This window comes from Lissotriton helveticus, chromosome 1_2 (genome assembly GCF_964261635.1).
Source record: "Lissotriton helveticus chromosome 1_2, aLisHel1.1, whole genome shotgun sequence".
NCBI classification, from domain to species: Eukaryota; Metazoa; Chordata; class Amphibia; order Caudata; family Salamandridae; genus Lissotriton; species Lissotriton helveticus.
This window is the reverse complement of record NC_136058.1, coordinates 298,428,283-298,449,289: the sequence shown is the minus strand read 5'-3', so window position 1 is coordinate 298,449,289 and position 21,007 is coordinate 298,428,283.

Here is a 21,007-nt window from a genome sequence, read left to right as displayed (position 1 = left end):
GGTTCCAGGACACCTTCCCAAACACCCCTCCTTCTTTCACCTGACTTTGTTCTCTAAAACGCAGCTACTCATCTCTGCTGACATCTTAGCTGTTGGACTCAACATCTGACCAGACTGAGATCAGGGGCGTAGCATGGGCGTTAAGATTAGGGGGTGTGAGCTTCAGGTTTTCCAACAACCATGCTGACTCGGCGCTGCCAAAACTTTTCCTGGGACAGCTAGCCTTCTAGCTGCCTCTGGCTGACTGCACCTGATTCCAATTGATTACAGGCGCCACGATACTTGAGAATGCTGCCCAGTTCGCTTCTCCACTTCCGAAAGAGTTGAGTCTGGGAACTTGGGAAGGTCGTCCCGGGCGCCTTTGGGACGGACACTGGTAGTACTGACTGACTACAGAGGCGTCCCTGACCCTCACGTATTCTTACAAGATGGATCACATATTTGCCTGTCACGCTAATCCTGTAGATACTTTTCTGTTTGTTGTCCAGCACCCATAGTTAGCGTGCGGCTCTGCTCCGACTCGTTGAAGTCCAACCGCACCTCAATAGGGTGAGTTCAACGCATGTGACACAGTGATTGGTGACACAGTACTGAGTCTGACACAGTATGATGAGACTCGGAGTTGGCGGCCGGCGGCGGGATATATTACATGAACACGCACGCTGCAGGGCGGGCCTGTGGCTGCACAGAGACAGAGAGAGTTCAATAAAGAAGGTATATTTATTTTTACATGAACAAAACAAATCATTAATGTGGGCGTGGGCGTAGCAAATTCATAGACCCGGCTCTGATATTTAAGTGCCGGTGCTAAGCACCGGATAGCACCGGCACAAATTAAGCAAAATACAGTTTAAGGTCGGCAGAGCAGAAGGAGAGTTTAAAGGGGGCGGTGGAAAGGAAGCAGAGTGCTGACTCTAAGGGGTACTTAAAACACAACTAACCAACATTTTTAGAACCATCATATAACAGAGATGTCAAACTGTGTGTGTGGGTGTTTTTGTCAGTGTGTTTATGTAAAAATCTCAGGTGAAACCCAACAGACTCCTCGTCATACCCGACTGAAAACACCTGTACACAACTATTTACTAGAGATTCGATTTATAAGGGGGGGTGACACCCAAAACACTCCCCCTGAAGATAAGCCCCTGACTGAGATCAATCAATCAGTGAATTTGTAAAGCGCACTACTTACCTGTGAGGGTCTCAAGGCGCTGAGGGGAGGGGGTGCTGCTACTGCTCGAAAAGCCAGGTTTTGAGGAGCTTCCTGAAAGTGAACAGGTCCTTGGTCTGCCGCAGGTGGGTGGCAAGGGTTTTTCCAGGTCTTAGCGGCGAGGAAGGAGAAGGATCTGCCGCCGGAGGTAGTTCGTTGGATGCACGGTACGGCGGCGAGGGCGAGGCTGGCGGAGCTGAGCTGGCGGGAGGGGGTGTAGAAGTTGAGTCTGTTGTTCAGGTAGGCTGGTCCGGTGTTGTGGAGTGCTTTGTGTGCGTCGGTGAGGAGCTTGAAGGTGATCCTCTTGTTGACGGGGAGCCAGTGCAGGTCTCTTAGGTGGGAGGTGATGCGGCTGCGCCGAGGGATGTTGAGGATCAGGCGGACGGAGGCGTTCTGGATGCGTTGCATCCGTTGTAGGTGTTTGGCTGGGATTCCTGCGTAGAGTGCGTTGCCGTGGTCCAGTCTACTGCTGACGAGAGCTTGGGTCACCGTTCTTCTTGTTTCGGTCACGATCCATTTGTAGATCCTGCGAAGCATGCGGAGGGTGTTGTAGCAGGAGGAGGAGACGGTGTTGACCTGCTTTGACATGGAGAGGGAGGAGTCGAGGATGAATCCTAGATTGCGTGCATGGTCGGTGGGTGTTGGTGCTGTTCCCAGTGTGGTCGGCCACTAGGAGTCGTCCCAGGCAGAGGGGGTGGGGCCGAGAATGAGGACTTCCGTCTTGTCTGAGTTCAGTTTCACGCGGCTGCTCCTCATCCACTCGGCGACGGCCTTCAATACCTCATGGAGGTTGGTTTTGCCGGTGTGCGGGTCCTTGGTGAGGGAGAGGATGAGCCGTGTGTCGTCGGCATAGGAGATGATGTTCAGGTCGTGCTGGTGTGTCACTTGTGCGAGGGGGGCCATGTAGACGTTGAACAGTGTTGGGCTGAGGGATGAGCCCTGTGGAACGCCGCAGATGAGGTCAGTGGCTTCGGATCGGAAGGGTGGGAGGCGGACTCTCTGGGTTCTGCCGGAGAGGAAGGACGTGGTCCAGTCCAGGGCCTTCTCCTGGATTCCGGCTTCTTGGAGGCGTGTTCTCAGTGTGCGGTGGCAGACCATGTCGAAGGCGGCTGACAGGTCCAGGAGGATGAGGGCTGAGGTTTCGCCGTTGTCTAGTTGGCGCCGGATGTCGTCTGTGGCAGCGATGAGGGCTGTGGTTTCATTTGAATCCGGACTGGGATGGGTCTAAGATGTTGTTGTCCTCAAGGTGGCGGGTCAGCTGTGTGTTGGCGATTTTCTCGATGACCTTCGCCGGGAAAGGGAGCAGGGAGATGGGCTTGGGGTCCGCCTTGGGATTCTTGAGGAGGGCATTGATTTCAGCGTGCTTCCAGTCTTCCTGGAATGTTGTGTCGAAGGAGATGTTGATGACCTTTCGTAGCTGGGTTGTGATGGTTGTGTCTGCTTTGTTAAAAATATGGTGCGGGCACCGGTCTGACGGGGATCCTGAGTGGATGGAGTTCATGACCTTGCGTGTCTCGTTGTCGTTGACGTGGGACCAGGAGGTCAGCTGGTTGGTGCAGGTGGCGTTCGGGGTGGGGTCTGTCGTGGTCGGAGCGGACAGGGTGTTGAAACTGTCATGGATGTCGGCGATCTTGCGATGGAAGAAGGTGGCCAGTGAGTCGCATAGATCTTGCGAGGGCGGAATGTTATTGGCGCTGGGGTTGGAGAGTTCCTTTACTATGTTTAAAAGTTCTTTGCTGTTGTGAACGTTGTTATCCAGGCGGGTTTTGAAGGAGGACCTTTTGGCTGTTCTGATGAGGTGTTGATGTCTGCAGATGGCGTCCTTGTGGCCTGCGTGGCTGTCTGGTGTGCGGTCGTGGAGCCATTTTTTCTCCAGCTTCCGGCATGTACGTTTGGAGGTCAGGAGTTCTTCGGTGAACCAGGCGGCTTTCTTGCTGGGGTGGCCTATCCTTCACACCAACTTGAGGCAACACAGAAGAGGGAGATAGAAACAAAGTAAACAATGTGCCGATAATTACTCCCCCCCTCCACCGTTCCCCCCCCCCCTCCTCCTTACATCGAAGGGCATGATCTGGAGGGGATAAGGCAGAAGTAAAACCATGTTTTGGTGTAAACAATTCATACTCTCCCCCCTAAATCGGGAGAGTTGCCATGAACGCATCAGTCACTCCCATGTTTAAGGAACACCCGTGCAGAGCCTGGAACATGCCAGAAGCTGAAAAGGTGACCTGGTGCAGGTGTGTCAGCTGCCAGCCCCTCCCCCTCTCTACTGCAGGCATGCTTCCTTCATTCAGGCTGCAGTCTGAGCACACGCATGGACAATGTGGTTATGAAGAGGCACCCAGAAGGAAGAGAGACACGTATGTGCATGGTGGGGCTGGAAGTGAAGGATTGGGGCTGTGGGGCAAGCTTTGCTGCTGATAAAGGCGATGAGCAAAAAAGGAATTGAGGCCTTGCAGCGCTTCGGGTGGGCTTCGAGGCGGCTCTTCCTCTGTTGCACTTGACTGCGGCGAGCCCTGTTCAGGGAAAAATGTCTGACCCTGGCCTGTCTCGGGCCCACATTAAGGGACAAGCCGTGTCACCGTCTCCTCTGTCACTCCTTCATGCAAAAACAAACGGAATCCTGCAAATTGAAGGAGTTTTGCTAAAACACACCATCGATCAAACTGAAACAACCAAACAGCATTTGTAAAGCGCAACACAGTCACCCCTCAGGATATCTGGGCGCTGTGTCTCCGTCGAAGAGGCAGGTCTTGAGTCACTAAGGACATGAATACAACAAAAACATATTTTAATCCTTCTAATGCACTGGCAGTTTAATTAAGTGTGGCGCCCAAATGTTAATAGGTGCCTAGCTAGGGTGACCAGAATTTTAAAGCCAAAAACCGGGACAGTTACCAAAAATAGAAGGACTACAATTTTACTTCAACCAAGTGGACATAATGACAGTTCTCCGTAGCAGAGAATTACAGAAGAGGCAGTAAGAGCATAAATAAAATGCAATTTTTAAAGCCAGTTTCCCACCTGTTAAATTACTTTCTCAAAACATCTGCTAACTTTCTCTGGGTCATGAGCTAAATTTCCTGACATGTGCCGGGACAGCTGGTGAAAAACCGGGACTGTCCGGGCAAATACGGAACGCCTGGTCATCCTATGCCTATGCTCTGCCAAATTGCTCAAATAATGCGCAAAAGCGTTGTCTTTCCCGACCAGAAAACTGGGCTGAAATCTCGGCTTCAACACTAAGCCAAATTGTGTGATTGATGACAAACAACTTTACATCACTGCATTTCATACTCCTTAGCTGCTAAGTGCTGGCACATTCACAAGTAGTCAGCCTAGAGTTAACCCCATACAAAAAAGAATGTATTCTTAGTTTGAAGTGTTTTTGTAGATGTTTTCATGTAATCTTTTGTGGGATTTTCTTCTGTTCACTGGGCTTGACTCATAGGCCCCAGACAAACCCTAGGCGTGGCTCCCTGTGAATTTGGTGGCTCGCCCATCTCAAATTTGTAGTGTGGGCTTTGAAGAAAGAGTTTCTGATGGCTCCTTCTAACAGCAGACTCCTCATTTTAGAGTTCTTCTTAGGTGCCTGCCTGGATCTGTAGAGATGCTCCAGAATCTGTCAGGTTTTCAGGCGACTGCAATCTTTTTTACATGTGGTAAGGAACAATGTCCCCACTGAAATGTTCAGCATTCAAACCTTGCTGCAACTACAGGAAGAAGATGCCTGTCAAGGACCCACACAAGGTGTGTCTTTGGTGGCTGGGCTTGGGACATGACTAAGTAATTTAATAAGTGTGCCCTCATTCACCAAAGGCAATTTCTAAACCGTGAGGCTGTATGTTGCAGAGCACAAGAAGAAATTGTGGCCTTTACGTAGATCCTGCTTATGCTCCAAATCATGGGCCCATACTCAGCCCCGTTCAGGAGGCCATTTCTGCAACCGCTCTAGCGCCCACTCAAAGTCTCCCAGTAAGTAGAAGTCCAAATTCAAACACAAGCATAAGAAAAGCAGAGCTGGAATTAACTGCATCCTGTCCCTCGACTTTAAGGAGAAGATGCAAGGGTTAAGTTGAGCTCCATCAAGGTCACCGGTCACTGAGCTACCTCCTCACGTGGTTTCAACATACCCCAATTTCCCCAGCCTGTTGTCGACCCCACCGCAGATGAAAGCCTTCAAAGAGGCCATTTTGCAAATATTCAATGCGCTTCCGGTTGCCTCTGGAGCGCCTTTGCTCCTCACAGCACCGGAGGGGCCTCCAGTTAGGCTATCACCGACCAGTCTGTCCCCAGCACCCTCTGTCCCCTTGGTACCCATTGCCAAGCCCATACCAACTCCAGTAAAGACTCCTACTCTGGCCCAATGAGCCACACCAGTTCTTGCCACACCAATGCTGAAGCCGACGCTACTGGTGCCAGAGGATGATCTGTTGGAGACACCCATGTTGGACCTCCAACCGATGCCAGACTGAGGTTGACCGATATTATGTCTGAAATTTCAAAAGTGCAACTGCTTGTTATACAGCCTGATGCTAACATTGTGCCTCTGTCACACCAGAGTTGTCAGCAAAGTGCCAGGGCAAAGACTTCTCCAGCAGGGGCGTAACACAGGCCCCCGCAGCCCCTGCAGTGCGGGGGGGGGCCCAAGCTCCAAAGGGGCCCCCTCGGCACTGCACTGTGGCTGGAGAGCTCCTTGATGAGGCCGGAGGGGGCCCCTCTGTGTACCGTGCAGGGTGGCCCCCTCATATTTCGTTACGCCAATGTTCTCCAGAATGTTGATGGTGAGATGGGCGGGTTGCTCCACCCTCCTGATTAGACTGATCATGCCTTATACCTTGATTTATAATATGCCAGTGGGTTTGAAACCTCTCCTGAGACACAGTTTGACTCACTGCATTGGGCCATGAATAGCAGAGGTGGCCTAATTTGCAGTGGTGGCTCAGAGGGCAGCCGAGGAGTTAGAGTTACACATCTCTCCATTGAGGCTGAAATATTTTGACAGACATTCTACAGCTGGGGCCAGCAACATCTGAGCCTGTACTTCTGTTTAATGATGTTCTCACAGATACTCAGATAGCTGCCTGGTTAAAACTGTGTTCTTGCTCAGGCAGGTGGCCAGAAATAATAGACCGACTGCTGGTGACCCGGATGTTGTCACCAAGCAACCCACACCAGTGAGCTTTATTGGGCAGGTCTCTACCAGTAAAGTGAATCCCAATCCCAATTTATTTCCCACCACACACTTGGCAAATGTATGTTTTCACCTGCCAGTGTGGAATTGAAGTCTGTAAACAGTCTGTATATTGACCCCATACACTCACTGATCGCCCTGGCAATGTGTTTGGTATCTGTGTGGTCCTTTTTTCACAAGTCTGGATGAGGTCCACTGGTTCTCCAGGGATGTGCAGGCTTCGTTGTTCGCCTGCCTCTTTGGCGAGAAGTTGGACTCTTCTTTGGAATGTTTTAAAGACAGTAGAGCTACAGCGCATTTCTTGGGGCTGTTGAGGCCTGCCAAAAAATTCTTGCACCAGTTTTGTAATTTTGGGGGTTTCTCCAGAGGGTTGCCATGTAGACAGAGGGAGCTTACCCAACCAATGATGCGGCACACAGTCTATTTGTTTTCGGCATCAGATGCAGATCCAGGCAACACTGCTAGCAGGAGCACCTGTCTTCCAATTTTTTCAGTTCAAGGTGGGCCTGGAGCATTTTCAGTTTACCATGCTCTCTTTTGGCCTTACCAGCGCCCCTCTGTGCTTAAGAAAGTAATAGCAGGGGTGCCCGCCCTTCTTCAGAGGTCAGGAGTAGCTGTATTCCTATACCTCGACGACTGGCTGCTGAAGGAGTGCGCGCCAAGACGGCAGACCTTTTGATATCTTTGTATTTAACTTTAACTGAGCAGAAATACTGTTTGATTCACTCTCAATGCTTGCTTTAATTGGGGCAATCCTGGATATGGTGGCTTTCGGGCCTTTCTACCTGCAGGAACAAGTTCAGAATGCACAGGCCTAGACCTTGATATGTCATGTTCGGATCCACATGACGGTGGCTCTGAGGCTTCTTGACCTCGTAGCCTCATACATCAACAAGGCCATGTGGCACAAATGCAAGCCCTATTGGGGAACTAGAAGCCCCAGAGGGCTCAGCATCAAGACCTCCTTTCTTCTAGATATAGGAGAAGGCAGCTCGCCACTCTCCCTTCCTTATCTGGAGCTAACACTGTTGATGGATGGATCCATCACTTCTAGATTGGAGGGTGTTTATCTGGGGATGGGGGGGGGGTGGAGATCAGAGGACCACGGTGGAGGCTGTTTCAGGTTCTCGCAGACAACGCCACAGCCATGTGTTACTGCAATAAGAAGTGCAGAGTGGGGTCTTGGATTCGCTGCCAGAAGACTTTGCATTTCTGGAGGTATCTGGAGCTCTGGGACATCTTTCTGGCTGCGAATAACTTGGGGAGAGGGGAACTGGGTTGGGGTCCCTCAATGCCAGAACGGACAAACTGAGCAGGGGTCTTCTGTCGGGTCACGAATAGTGTTTACAGCCAGAGGTGGTGCAGGGCGTCTTTTGCCAGTGGGGGGGATTCCATGCTAGATCTTTTCACCATTGTTAAAAACTTGCAGTTTCAACAGTTTTGTTTATTGAAGTTTCTATAGTCTAAATAAAGCAGGACTACACGACCCAGAGTGCAAAGCAAAAATCTGGACTGGATGACCTATGGTCGCATGCACCTGGTAACCCCTTGCGCATCTGCTGTGCCTGCTGCTGCTTTTCGCACACACCGAGCTCGTTAGTGTCTTGGAAGAGAGGATGGACCGACCCCTTGCTCTTGAGAGGAGGATGCAAAAGCCCCCCTCCCAGCCGGAGCCACCCTCCCTTCTTCTCGCCTCCAGCCCTTCTGATAATGACCCGCGTTTCCTAGAACAGGCTGCCTGCTAGGAAGGATGAGGTTTGAATTATGAGCCACCGGGGCCTCCGGGACCACCCAGGGAGGCAGGCCGAGGCCCCTCTTCCGCCCGCCTCGCAGCTTCCCACAGCGCAGTGATTCTTGTGCCTCAGCCCCGCTGAGAGGCCGCGGCGTGAGCTGCCCTCCCGGCCCTGCCCCGTGCCCGCTGCTAGGCCCAAACCGCGGCCTCTGGTAACCTCCCCGGCCGGCATCCTGCGGGCGCCATGACACGCCAGAAAAGGAAGCAAAATAACAGGAGCTGGCCGGATTTCATTTTTTTTATTTGAAAATGCTAATCCGTGTTCTTCCCTCTGAGGTTTTGGAGTACGTCCAGCCTTTTCGGTTTGTGTGCGCTTTTAACTCAGTCGTAGGCCTGGTCTCCCTATGACTGAATGCCTCTGTCCTAGGGCGTTATCTCTCAGAAGTCCCTGCTCGGGGCCAGTCCCATTTCTTCACATGTAGATGTTATTTATATATCACGAAAGCACTCCCTCGCATCCGTCTTTGGTGCTTTGAATTCAAGTTAGTACAACTTGCACAATAACGACATGTATTTGCAGAAAAAAGCACAGTATCTCCTGACTATATTAACATTTTATATCACTGAGACCTTGTAGGGAGTTACTGTGATTGCACTCACCTGTGAGTTTCTGGTTGACTCAGTTAAGTTTGCAGGTGAAAAACTGTTCTTTCAGAATGCATCTCAGGGAGGTGTCACACATCACCTGTCAAAAGCAATATTTGTAGGGAATTACTTGTCAAGTCTACATATTTTAAGGAAGTAGAGGACAAACACCTCCCAACAGTTCAAAGGTGAAAAAATGACATTTGACCTTTAACCTAAACACAGTTTTAAATTATGCTCTGGAACACAGCACTTTGACAGGATTTCTTTCTTTCAGTCTCACTTTGACAATTCAGTTCTTTTTGTTGCCAGTGCAACACAAGCATTGTGACGAAGCCACTGGCGACAACAGCCATCTTGGAATGTGTTTTTTATACTTCCAATATGGCCATCATATTGCATATCGACGCAACATGGCAGCCGACGTGGAAGTATGTTGCATCTTGATAGAAAATAGGGGCTTTCTAGGAAGCATAGAAGATAACCTTCCAAGAGGTCTGGTATAGCTACTGGCACTCACATCTATTGGCTCTCACAAATATTACTGTAAGCATTGTACCACAGCATGAGGGCCATCTTGAAAGTATTACAAATAACATTCAAAGATGGCTGCTGGCCACTATTGTCTTTGCCAATGCTGGTCCAATTTTAGAAGCATTGACCGCAGGCAGGGAGTGAGAGGTGGGGAGGAGATATACAGACACTGATCAACTGTGTGTGGTGTATGGGAGGCAAGAGAAAATGATGTGGCTGGAATGAGCAAGGGAATTGAGGATTACTACGGGCAGAGGTGCTTTTGGATTAGGAAAAGAGATAGACAGCAGAGAGGGTTAGAGATGGAAAACAAGTGTACCGACAGAAGGACATGTGCTCACTTTGAGTACTCAACCAGAAATGCCACAAAAAAAGGAGAAATAGTTCCCCGGCAGCAGCGGATAAAATCACTCAGCCAATCAAAAAGCAGGGTGAAACTTAAATACTCCAGGGATGGGACAAACAAGAATAGGGAGGAAAGCCAGCAAATCAGGAAGCAGGGAATTCAAATAGACAAGAAAACCACCCAATCATGAAGAAGGGTCAAACTCAAAGCCCGCTATTAAGTATATGTTATCTTATATTGGTTACAATGCTGTATGTAGCAAGACTGCAAAATTAAACAATTTTACCTTCCAAAAGCGGGATTATGAATAGTTAAAGAAAGACGTTAGAAGGTAGGTGTTGGGATGGGAATCTCCATGAATGGTGTATAGTTGTGTCCCCCACCCTGAGTGCCCTACTGCGAGTATCTGGTATTTGAATTTTTGGCCCCAGCCTCATGCTAATCTAGGGTGTAGGCTAAGGTCTATGCTTGTCCTATGACGTGAGTACGATCCTAGGCTGCGGGGGGGACTGGGGCGGGGCTCACCAACTATGCTCTTTGTAGTGTCAGTCGACTACTGCTCCTGTTACGGGCTCTAGCATGTAGAGCGTTGGTGGGGTGAGCATACCATGTTTTAGTAATCATGTAGTGTGAGTAGACTTTTATACCTGGGTCACACGACTGGTGGCCTACTGGTGCATCATGTACCTGTCTGCTTCTGCAAGCTAGCCTTGATCCTTGCGTAAATCTCCCAGCATGTGTGGTTGTACATATGTGGTCTGAGTGTTACACACAAAGTGCATGACTGAGTGAACCGGAGTGAAGGAGATGCGTGGGTTCCATTTTGGAAGCCTCTGGCCTGTTCATGTGCACAAGATGGAAGTGAGGTTATTTTCTCAGGCAGTGGAAGTGTATTGCTGACCTCCCAGAGACTGGAGGGAGGGGTCCTTAAAGAGGAAGCAGACCTCTCCTTAGAAATCCAGTAAGGTCCTTTCGGTTCAGAGGGCTGCTGATTAGTCTTCCTGAATACTGCTGTTTGGTAGATGGTCGGGGTGAAGGGTGGGACTGAAGACCCTAGTGTTAGTTTATGAAGGTCCTTAAGAGGAGGCCAGCCTCTTGTCTCTCTTCCTGATCAATATTGATGTGGATGCTCCAACGTGGAGATGACTCCACTGTGAGGAACATCACTTTAGACAAAGGCTGAGTCTGAAAGGCAGACTGCAAAAGGCGAACCAACCTAAACCAGTTCTGAAGTTGCATACTGAGAATACACATCCCCTGTCTGCTGTGCATGTATAAGAGTGGGAGCTGTTGACCCACTTGTTCCTGTTCCAATTTCTTCTCTGGCTAAGGAGGGGGTGCTCCACAAAGTACCCCCAGAGCACTACTGTGCTACCAGAGCTGGAACCTGCCTGACAACCAGGCACCCAGAGGTGAGGGGACATTCCCTGGCATCTGATCTAGAGGAAGATATGTCTCTCTACCCTGGAACACCTGGAAGAAGAGGGAAGGAGTGAGCTAACCCCACAGGAGGAATGGACTACTAGAGTGAGCAAGAACAGTTGACCCATGGGTCTGTCTAACAGAGATTCAGAGAGCATGACTCACATGCTTACTGCTCAAAGCCAATTCCCCTTGCCGAAGCAGTGGATGCACAACTCTGCTGAAGTATGGCCGAGTGGATCACCTCATCAAAAGTGACTATTGACATGCCCATGGTACCTGCCTAAATGTGTGCCTGAAAGAGACTCTGCCATTAAAGCAGTGACAATTGCTCTAAGTGAGCCAGAGTGATCTGTGCCACTGAAGAGGCTTTTGCCAAGCCAGTGTGCTCAAACAGACTTTGTAGTGGCTAGCCTTGCCCAACGTGTGCAGGGTGGATTACCCTGTTGCAAGCGAGGCTGCTGCGTAGAGGCCCTTGGCCACTGTGAGCCTGAGTGACTGTGTGGCTGGCCGAGTAGCTGACTGGAGTGTACAGATCAAACTACGCTACTGCAGCCAATCCCTGAGGCAGATAGAACCAGCCTAAATGTCCCTGGCCAGAACTAAGACCGAAAGCAAACTCCATCGCCGCCTCCCCCGGGAAGTCTGCCCAGCTGAGCCGCAAACTCACCAATCATTGCAATTGGATAAGGCTCTGCCAAGATCGCGAGCCCATCATGCAGCCGACTCACTGTGTGCCTGGAAGAGTGCCACTGTCCCCAATAAAGCTGCACTCTTGCCACCATCTATGGACTTTGCTGGGTCTCCTTCCAGAATGAGAGCAGAAGTCTGGCACACCTGTGCCCTGTGCATCTTCCCACTTAGAGAGGAAGGCACAGGTTGAACAACACACAGGCCTAGTTGAGGTCTACCTCAGACTCGCAATTGATGAGATAACTAAGATGGAGAGTGCCCAGTTCTGCATAAGAGAAGGGAACGGAGCATTGCACCTGTGCCTGAGCCTCACACCAAGGTGGGTTATTATTAAGAGAGAATGAGGGGTTGATGAAGGCAGAAGAAGATGTGAGAAATTGGATTGTTGGTTGAGTAGGGTGTGAGCCCGGTCAAGTAACAGTCACAATACCTTGCAGGGTGAACCACAAAAGTCACTAAATTAACCTGTGCTTAACCCTGGGTAGCATGGCACATACCAGTCAGGCTTAACTTAGAAGCAATGTGTAAAGTATTAATGCAGGACACAAACAGTAATAAAGTGGAAACACAATACAATAAAAATCCAACCCCAATTTAGAAAAATAGATTGCATTTTAATAAATTATTTTACAGCCAAATGACAAAAATTCAATTAGTAATTAGTGGGGACGCGAATTAAAGCACGGAGGCACTTTGTTTTACTTGGACTGAAGCTGCATTTCTTGGGCTTCATCCCACAACTCGCCGCACCCGCTCCGCGGGTGCCGCTTCGCCTCGCTAGGCACTGGGACATTTGTTGACGGGCTGCGAGCAGGGCACCGGGTGAGTGTGGTCAGCGGGGCTGCGAGCGTGCAGGGGACTCCAGTACCCAGGAGTCCCTGCAAGACCATCTTCGACCTTCCGGTCCGCTCTCCCTGCTGCCCCGCCCCCCGCCCCTCTGTGGTCTTAAAAACTCCTCTCACCTATTCTCCTGTGGGACGCGAATTAAAGCACGGAGGCACTTTGTTTTACTTGGACTGAAGCGGCATTTCCTGGACTTCATCCCACAACTCGCCGCACCCGCTCCGCGGGTGCCGCTTCGCCTCGCTAGGCACTGGGACATTTGTTGACGGGCTGCGAGCAGGGCACCGGGTGAGTGTGGTCAGCGGGGCTGCGAGCGTGCAGGGGACTCCAGTACCCAGGAGTCCCTGCAAGACCATCTTCGACCTTCCGGTCCGCTCTCCCTGCTGCCCCGCCCCCCGCCCCTCTGTGGTCTTAAAAACTCCTCTCACCTATTCTCCTGTGGGACGCGAATTAAAGCACGGAGGCACTTTGTTTTACTTGGACTGAAGCGGCATTTCCTGGACTTCATCCCACAACTCGCCGCACCCGCTCCGCGGGTGCCGCTTCGCCTCGCTAGGCACTGGGACATTTGTTGACGGGCTGCGAGCAGGGCACCGGGTGAGTGTGGTCAGCGGGGCTGCGAGCGTGCAGGGGACTCCAGTACCCAGGAGTCCCTGCAAGACCATCTTCGACCTTCCGGTCCGCTCTCCCTGCTGCCCCACACGGCCTCCTATATATTGTCACACCATTCCCGCAGCGCGGGACGCAGCCTGGGGCGAAGACCGGGCAAAGAGCGGGCCGTTTGAGGCCGTTCGAGGACTAAGAGGGCTGGGCTGGGCCACCCCACTTTGTTGGTGCATTATACAGTTTTATTGTTTGTATTCATTGTTATTTATATATCCTGTATAATGTGCTCACGGGGTAGTCGGAGTAAAACTCTTATGGCTGCGAGTAATTCCAACAGAACCCTGGATGATTTCCTAATCAAAACCAATTTGCCCATTGACGAGGAAATCAGTAAAATGCAGCACAGGGTCTCCTTGGATCTTGAAGCCGCAAGAAGGTTATCTGAGCACTTAGCCACCACAAAAAAATCCTCCCTGGGGAATATTGCTTCTGCCCGCACCCCCGAGCATACAGCAGGTCCCCGGCCTTTGTTAATAACGGCAGCTATCCATCCTGCCCCTTCCACTACCTTTCCAAATTCCCCCCCTAACCCCCAACCCATTCTAGTGCAACAAAATAAGGGTCCTGTCCCACTAACTTGTGTTACAGGCTCCTCCTTTCCTTCCAAAATTAATCCAACCACGAGATCGTGTAGTGCCAAGAAAGCAGCAATTTATAAAAAGAAATGCCTTGCTAGGTCTATTCATGCACGGAAAAAAGCTAGAATTGCCAGATCTCAGTTTTTCAACAGTAGACGGGCTCTGGGTTCTCTTGGGGCGAAAGATGATAGTTCTAAAATTAATCCCAGCATTTTGGGCGGGGATGTCGCTCTTGGCTCACATAGCCCGGTGGACGACAACATCTTGAGCACCCCCCCAGGGAAGAACAGAGCGAACCAACTGGAGGGTCGGCTGAGTGGACCTGCGAACGACAGGGAGGGTGACGAAGAATTCCTTAAAATAGTTTGGGGCACGTTAAAGCAATTACTTTCCCCCTTGGAATTAAGGCTTTCTCGTATAGAGAACAATTTGCTAGAAATGGATAGGACCATAGTCACCCTGGCTAGCCTGAGCTTAAAGGAAATGGAAGCCAAGCTCCCACGTGAAACCGAATCTACCCCTCAGTCTAAGGCACCAGAACCCATACTACTTCCCCCACAATTACCTCAAAGTATCCCTGCGACCCTACCAACACCTAAACCTATACCAAAGCCCCGCACCACTGTTGTAAACCCTACTGCACCCACCCCTAGCTCAGTTGCACCAAAATCTCTTCCCTCGCAAAAACCAGTTTACAGGCAGAACCTCAACTCACGAGCAGTAGCCCACCACGCCATAAGGCCAGAACTTGCGAACAACCCACAATGGCAGGCCAGCCGTTCCAATTTTCGCAGAGGGTTTATTGACCTTCCACCGGAAGCTGGGCCCTATGTTATTATATTAGCTGGTGTCCCAGAATTGGACCAGCATTCCCAGGAGAACCATCTTTCCTTTAAAAACAAAGTCATTCATTGGCTTAATTCCAATAAACAGCTCCCCGACAACCAAAGAAGCAGTGTATTAATGGTACGGAGAGTGCCTTGGATAGGCCCCACGCACAAGTCTGTAGCCGGTGACTGTGTTGTGGTATCTTTTGCAGACCCCCACACAGCTCAGCATCTCTGTGCATGGCCATCTTACGAAGCCAATTCCACAATAGTTGTGAGATCTCTTACTTTTTTCTATCCTCCTAGACACCAACCCGCGAAGGAGGGCCTATGGTCAATTGTCCAGAATGCCAGACGGCCAACTCACAGGTTTGATGGACATAGCCAGCATAATTGGTGGCAGGGGGCACCCACCTCCAATATGTTTGGCTGTCTGGAGGAGGTTGATTGACTTGGGGGGTCTGGTGACACATTGCCTATAATGAACTCTCCTCACTCACGGGGGATTGCCTTACCCACTACTTTAACATCACCTTGTAATGGCCTAACTCCCCCTAAAAATCCAGGTGCAATTTCGGATCCTATTAACATCTTAGTTAAGACTGGGCCAGATGAAATGGGCCTGGCACAGACACCCCGTGCCAATGGCACGGATTACCCACTAAGAGTGGCCTCCTGGAACATTGCAGGGTTACGGGGACGCTTGGACAACGACGATTGGGCCAACTTTATTGACTCATATGATATCGTTGTTTTCCAGGAAACGTGGTCAACAGTCCCCTTACACAGGCTGGGTTATCTTAACTTTTCAAAACCTGCTATCCAGAGTCCCACGGGTAGGGCCTCTGGTGGCCTTACCATCTGGATTAAAAACAATCTGGGCTTTCATGGTAAGGAAATCTTGGTAGAGAGTGCGGACCTCTTATGTATTATCTTGAGCAAAGCCAACACCACAGATTTCCTCTTAGTTGATGTCTATGCCCGTGGCTGTCAGGGTGGGAGAAAACAAACCGTCCTAAACGACCTCGATCGACTTTTTAAGAATTCTAAAGCCGATCAGACTGTCATTGTAGCGGGAGACATGAATACATCCTTCGAGCCCATACTTACCTTGGCAGAGGATGTGGGTTCTGAGGAGGATACAGCCTGGAACATTCCCCCGTTAACCATCACCAAGGGAGTTAGGGGCACTGAGGCAGCTTTACATTGGTTGGGTCTCTGTTTGGAATGGGGTCTTCGGGCCGTTAATGGGCGCACACGCTCCGACAGCTTAGGGACTAAAACCTTCGATAATGGTCTGAGCTCTAGCCGTATCGACTATATATTGATCAATATTGAATGTTGGTCTTTTGTACGAGATATGGTGGTAGAGTCCCGACCAGAGAGTGATCATAATCCTCTTTCACTTGAGATCTTGGTCCCCGGGTTGGGTGCTCCAGTCAGGGGAACTAATTGCTTAACGTCTGATGTGGTTCTGTGCGACAACAGACGTCGAGTAAAATGGTCCAGGGTTTTAGATGACCTAGCGCTTATTTCTAAGATTGAGGAGAAGGTTCGGAGTGTATGGAGTAGGATGCCACCGTTATCCCCCTCTGGTGACGTTGATTCCATAATCACCAATCTCCACGAGGAGTGTTTTTTGGACCTTAAAAACCTCCTTACCAAACCCTCAAAGTCTGTTATCGCTAAGGTGTACAAAAAATGGTACAATAAGAGTTGCAGGGACGCTCACAGCAACTTAATAGCTGCTGTTAAGGCCCGGAACATAGAAGATATTAGGACAGCTAGGCAGTGCTACAAGCGTTCCCTTTGGGCTGCCAAGCGGGACTGGGACGATTCTTATTGGCTCGATCTCCTCAGAGCCTGTGAATCCTCTAACCTAACAGAATTTTGGCTGATTGTCAGGAGGGGAAGGGACTCAGTCGCCCAAACTCCCGACAATCATGTCTCAGCTCAATCTTGGGTGGAATTCTTTTCGGCACAATTCAATGACCCAAGTATAGCACAGGACCTAACGACAGCTATCATGCCACTGTGCTCCCTCCCACAAATAGGAGATAGACTCACATTCCTAGAATCTGATATCGTACATGCCCTTGAGTCTGTTCAGTCTGGTAAAGCTCCTGGCCTAGATGCTATCCCTGCAGACCTTTTCAAGCTTAATCCAGACCTATGGGTTCCCTACATCACGTTACTGGCAAATAACATAGCTGCAGGGGCTGAGATCCCCAAATCTTGGAAAGGGGCGGAAATCTTGCCAGTATATAAGAAAGGTGACCGCTCCATCCCAAATAATTATCGGCCCATTAGTTTGATCGATTCGATCCAGAAAATAGTGTCAAGGATGATTTTAGTAAGAATCCAGGGTTGGATCGAATCAAACAACATACTTTCCCCCATGCAGGCAGGGTTTAGGTTTGGTACCAGCACTATTGATCAGGTCTTCCGGTTTTCTCTACTTTTTTGGAAGGTGGTTTTTTTGGGTGGCGGTGTGCTATACGCCGCATTTGTCGACCTTAAGTCGGCCTTTGATTTAGTCCCAAGGAAGAAGCTATGGGAGGCTCTTAGACTAATGGGCCTTCCATTAGAGCTATTGAGCCTAGTCCAGCGCTTACACGAGGATAATTACGCTCAGGTAAGGTGGGGCAGCCAGGGGCAGGTTACCAAAAGCTTCCCTGTACAACGTGCGGTACGCCAAGGTTGCGTCCTGGCCCCCACCCTGTTCCTTCTGTTTATTAATCAGGTGGCCCAATATTTTAATAATACACAGTCCGATGCACCAACTCTGGGTGGTCGTAAGTACCCCATGTTAATCTTCGCAGACAATACCCTCCTCCTTTCAAAAACAAGAGGTGGGCTTCAGGTAGCCCTGAATAGATTCTCAGAGTTTTGTAAAACAAACGACTTGCAAATAAATGTTGATAAAACCAAATTTATGGTTTTTTGCAAGAAACCCCCCCCCAATTGCTCTGTCACCTTAAACGGTGTTCTAATTGAGCAGGTTAAGGTCATGACATACTTAGGTGTGACTCTTGATCACCAACTCAATTGGAACCCCCAATTGTAGACGTCTAAACTTAAATTTAACAGGTTGGCTGGATGTCTGGTCCATGAACAAAAGAAAACTCTAACAAAGCGTATTACTCCAGCCTTAAAGATCTACGAGGCTAAGGTCATTTCTGCAACCCTATATGGAGCTGAAGTCTGGGGCCACAAGGACCTTTCATGCTTGGCCGCTGCGCAGAATAGGTTCCTACGGAACCTGGTAGGTCTTCCGCAGTCGGCACCCATAAAGCCTTTGCTATTAGATCTCGGCTGCAGACCAATCAACGAGATGGCCCAGTATCGCCTAGTGGCACTATGGCGTCGCCTCTGGTCCACCCCTGAGCTTAGTCTTTTCTCCCGTGAATTAGACGAGGTAAAATCACTGTGGGGTGCGCAAAAAATACCTTGGCTTAGGGAAGTTAAAAACATCCTACACATGATGGGCCTTCCAGAGCTTTGGTCCAACCCAGGGGGGTCAATCTTTCCATCAAAGTCTGAGTTTAAGGCGCTCTTTTGGGCCTGGAAAAAATCTATTCTAGTAACCCAATCCCTGGACGCAAATCTAACTGGATTATTTCTACTGCATAAGGTTATTCCTTCCCTCGAGCAGTATTGGGATCTGATTTCCAAGGTGTTAGATCGCAAACTATACCATCAGTTTCGCACTGGCACCTTGCCTGTCAATTCCTTTACTGCAAAATGGGACACGAAGACAGGAAACAAATGCTTCTGGTGTCCCGATCAGGAAGAAAGTGTTGGCCACCTTTTCTTTGGCTGTCCTGTTTATCGAGCGCCCAGAAGCAAATGGCTAAAACCCATATGTTCATCCCTGAATAGTAGTGGTCACCGAGATGCACTCACAAAACTACAAGTTATCAGATCAGAAACAGTGGTGGTTTGTGTTGCTAAATTTTTGGGATGGGCCTGGCTGATTCGAACTAAGAGACTGAGCATACCCTTGCATTGATTGTTTTATCTAGATGTATATATATTTTTTTGTATCATGCTCTTTTAGCTGAATGTGGTTATTAGCAGTATTAATTTATGTGCATGTTGTATTGTACTTTATTTGTACCAGGGAATAACCAGTGGATTTTTATATTGTGTATGGTTGTATATTGTCTTTTATGAATCTTTTATTCGAAATAAAGACCAATTGACTCTGAATTAGTAAAACCAGAAATATTGAGGTTTAGAAATTGTACAAAAATAGCAATAATAAGCTCAAAGCGCTGACAAAGTATATCTGGTTGTGTTGGCCTGGGCAAAGTCAAGAGTTCAGGACGACTTCGATAGAGAGTGGGCTGGCCACAGGGACCAGGTTTGGTCTGCTGAGCAAAGGTACCATAGTTCGGGTTGCGTCAACTTCAAGGATTCTATCGAAGATGTGGATGTGGAGTACAGACATGGCGAGGTGCCGGTGTTGATTCACACGGCAGCGACGATGCGCTGGTCTTTGTCTCACAGCAGCCGTGATGCGTTGGCTCTGATGATCGGGTTTTTGCGATGCAGAGTTTCAGCTTGGTCATTGAAGCTGTCATCGACAGCGATGCTGGGATCTTGCTTCAAGTAGAGTGTCGTGCAATGGTGGTTCTGAAGGCGATGTGGCATCTCCGAGCCAGGCAACAGCAGCGATGTGCCAGTTCTCATCCACACTACTCGGTCGATGCGTCGGTTCCAGTCCACACAGCGGTAACAATGCGTTGGTTCTGTTTGAGCAAGCACCTTGGGCCTACTTCCAAGGTTCTGTTAGAACAAGCACCTTAACACCATGGCTGCTGGAGTCAATCCTCTGCTGTGCTGGGCCATAATGTTAATGGGTGTGGTCATGACGAGCTCAGCAATACCAGACCAGCAGACTGGCGGATAGAAACGGCAGCTGCGGCTGTAGCTCTCAAACAACTCGGCAATGCTTTAGCAACTGGGTCTAACATTGCAGAAAAATACGCGCATGGACGCTGATTGTCCCCAAAAGATTGTGTCAACACTGACAATGCACATCCTTCTCTCTCGTGCACGTACAACGTAAAGGGCTTGCTATAGTCTGGAGTACCCAACACAGTAGCTGAACACAATGCATCACTTAATTCAGAAAAACTTTTCTGGCATTCATCAGACCAGGGAAGAGGATACGGAATATCTTTCGTTGTCAATGCTAACAGAGGTTTCGCCAGCAGTGAAAAGTTGGGGATCCATTGCCTACAATACGACGTAATACCCAAAAAGGCATGAACTTCTCTCTGTGTGGATGGCACAATGGCTCATGCCCAGCTTGGTTCAAACTTCTACATGACTCTAATGAACAAAGTCTGTTACCCCATTGAAAATGGGGACCCACAAGCAAAAGGGACTGCTTTAGAAATGGAAGAATATAGTAAAAGAAGTGCAGCAACAAACTATGTGTATTCAAATTCTAGGTTAACTAAAGGAAATGGACCCCTTGTTATCTCTGTTGCCATGACCACTGCCCCCCTTTGTGTACAAAGTACAGGTGATGGGCCAGTGGGCCACAGTAACTGTACTGCAGTGTTGCAGATATCTATGAGAGGCCGAAGCAGCTTCCTTGCATTACGTCACACTTATTTTTGTGGAACTAAGGCATACTGCTTCCTACCTCCAGGCTGGTCTGGTACCTGTTACATAGTCTTCCTTCTACCACCTACATTTTTAGCTCCCCCAACCTACCATCAAGATTTGCAATTATTCGATCACTATGCTGGTAGTAGGGGGAACGTGCAATCGATGTCGCTGTAGTCGACCAGACAGATGCTTTGTTCCCTCTGTATTTTCACTTGTACTACTTGTCTACCATCTAAAACAAATGTCCAAAAGGTAAATGCCCGTTTAGCAGTAGATCAAGAAGTCAGCAACATGATGCTAATTGATATGTATAACATTTATCGTACCCCTTTTAAAGCATAAGAAAATGTCTTAGCTTACGCCAAAAGGGCTATCTGTGGAAAACATGTAATATTTTACTTGCCATAAGCTGCAGCCATTTTAGCTGTGGTATCCATTTAGGTTTCCTTCATAATTCTTTCGTCTTTTCACTCCGCCTGTGCTATCTATTTTAGTTGACTTCCTGACTCAGCTAAAAGCAATGTACATGCTGAGAGTTGTAGCTGCCAGTACATCTGCTAACTGTCAGTCATCTATTGCTGTCATAAGCATTCCTGTTCCTCCTCCCATTTTGCTGACCATGTCGTTTTGATCTGCCCATGTTTGTTGCTAACTATTCCTAAAACTTGTTCTCCCTATTTCTGTTCACATGC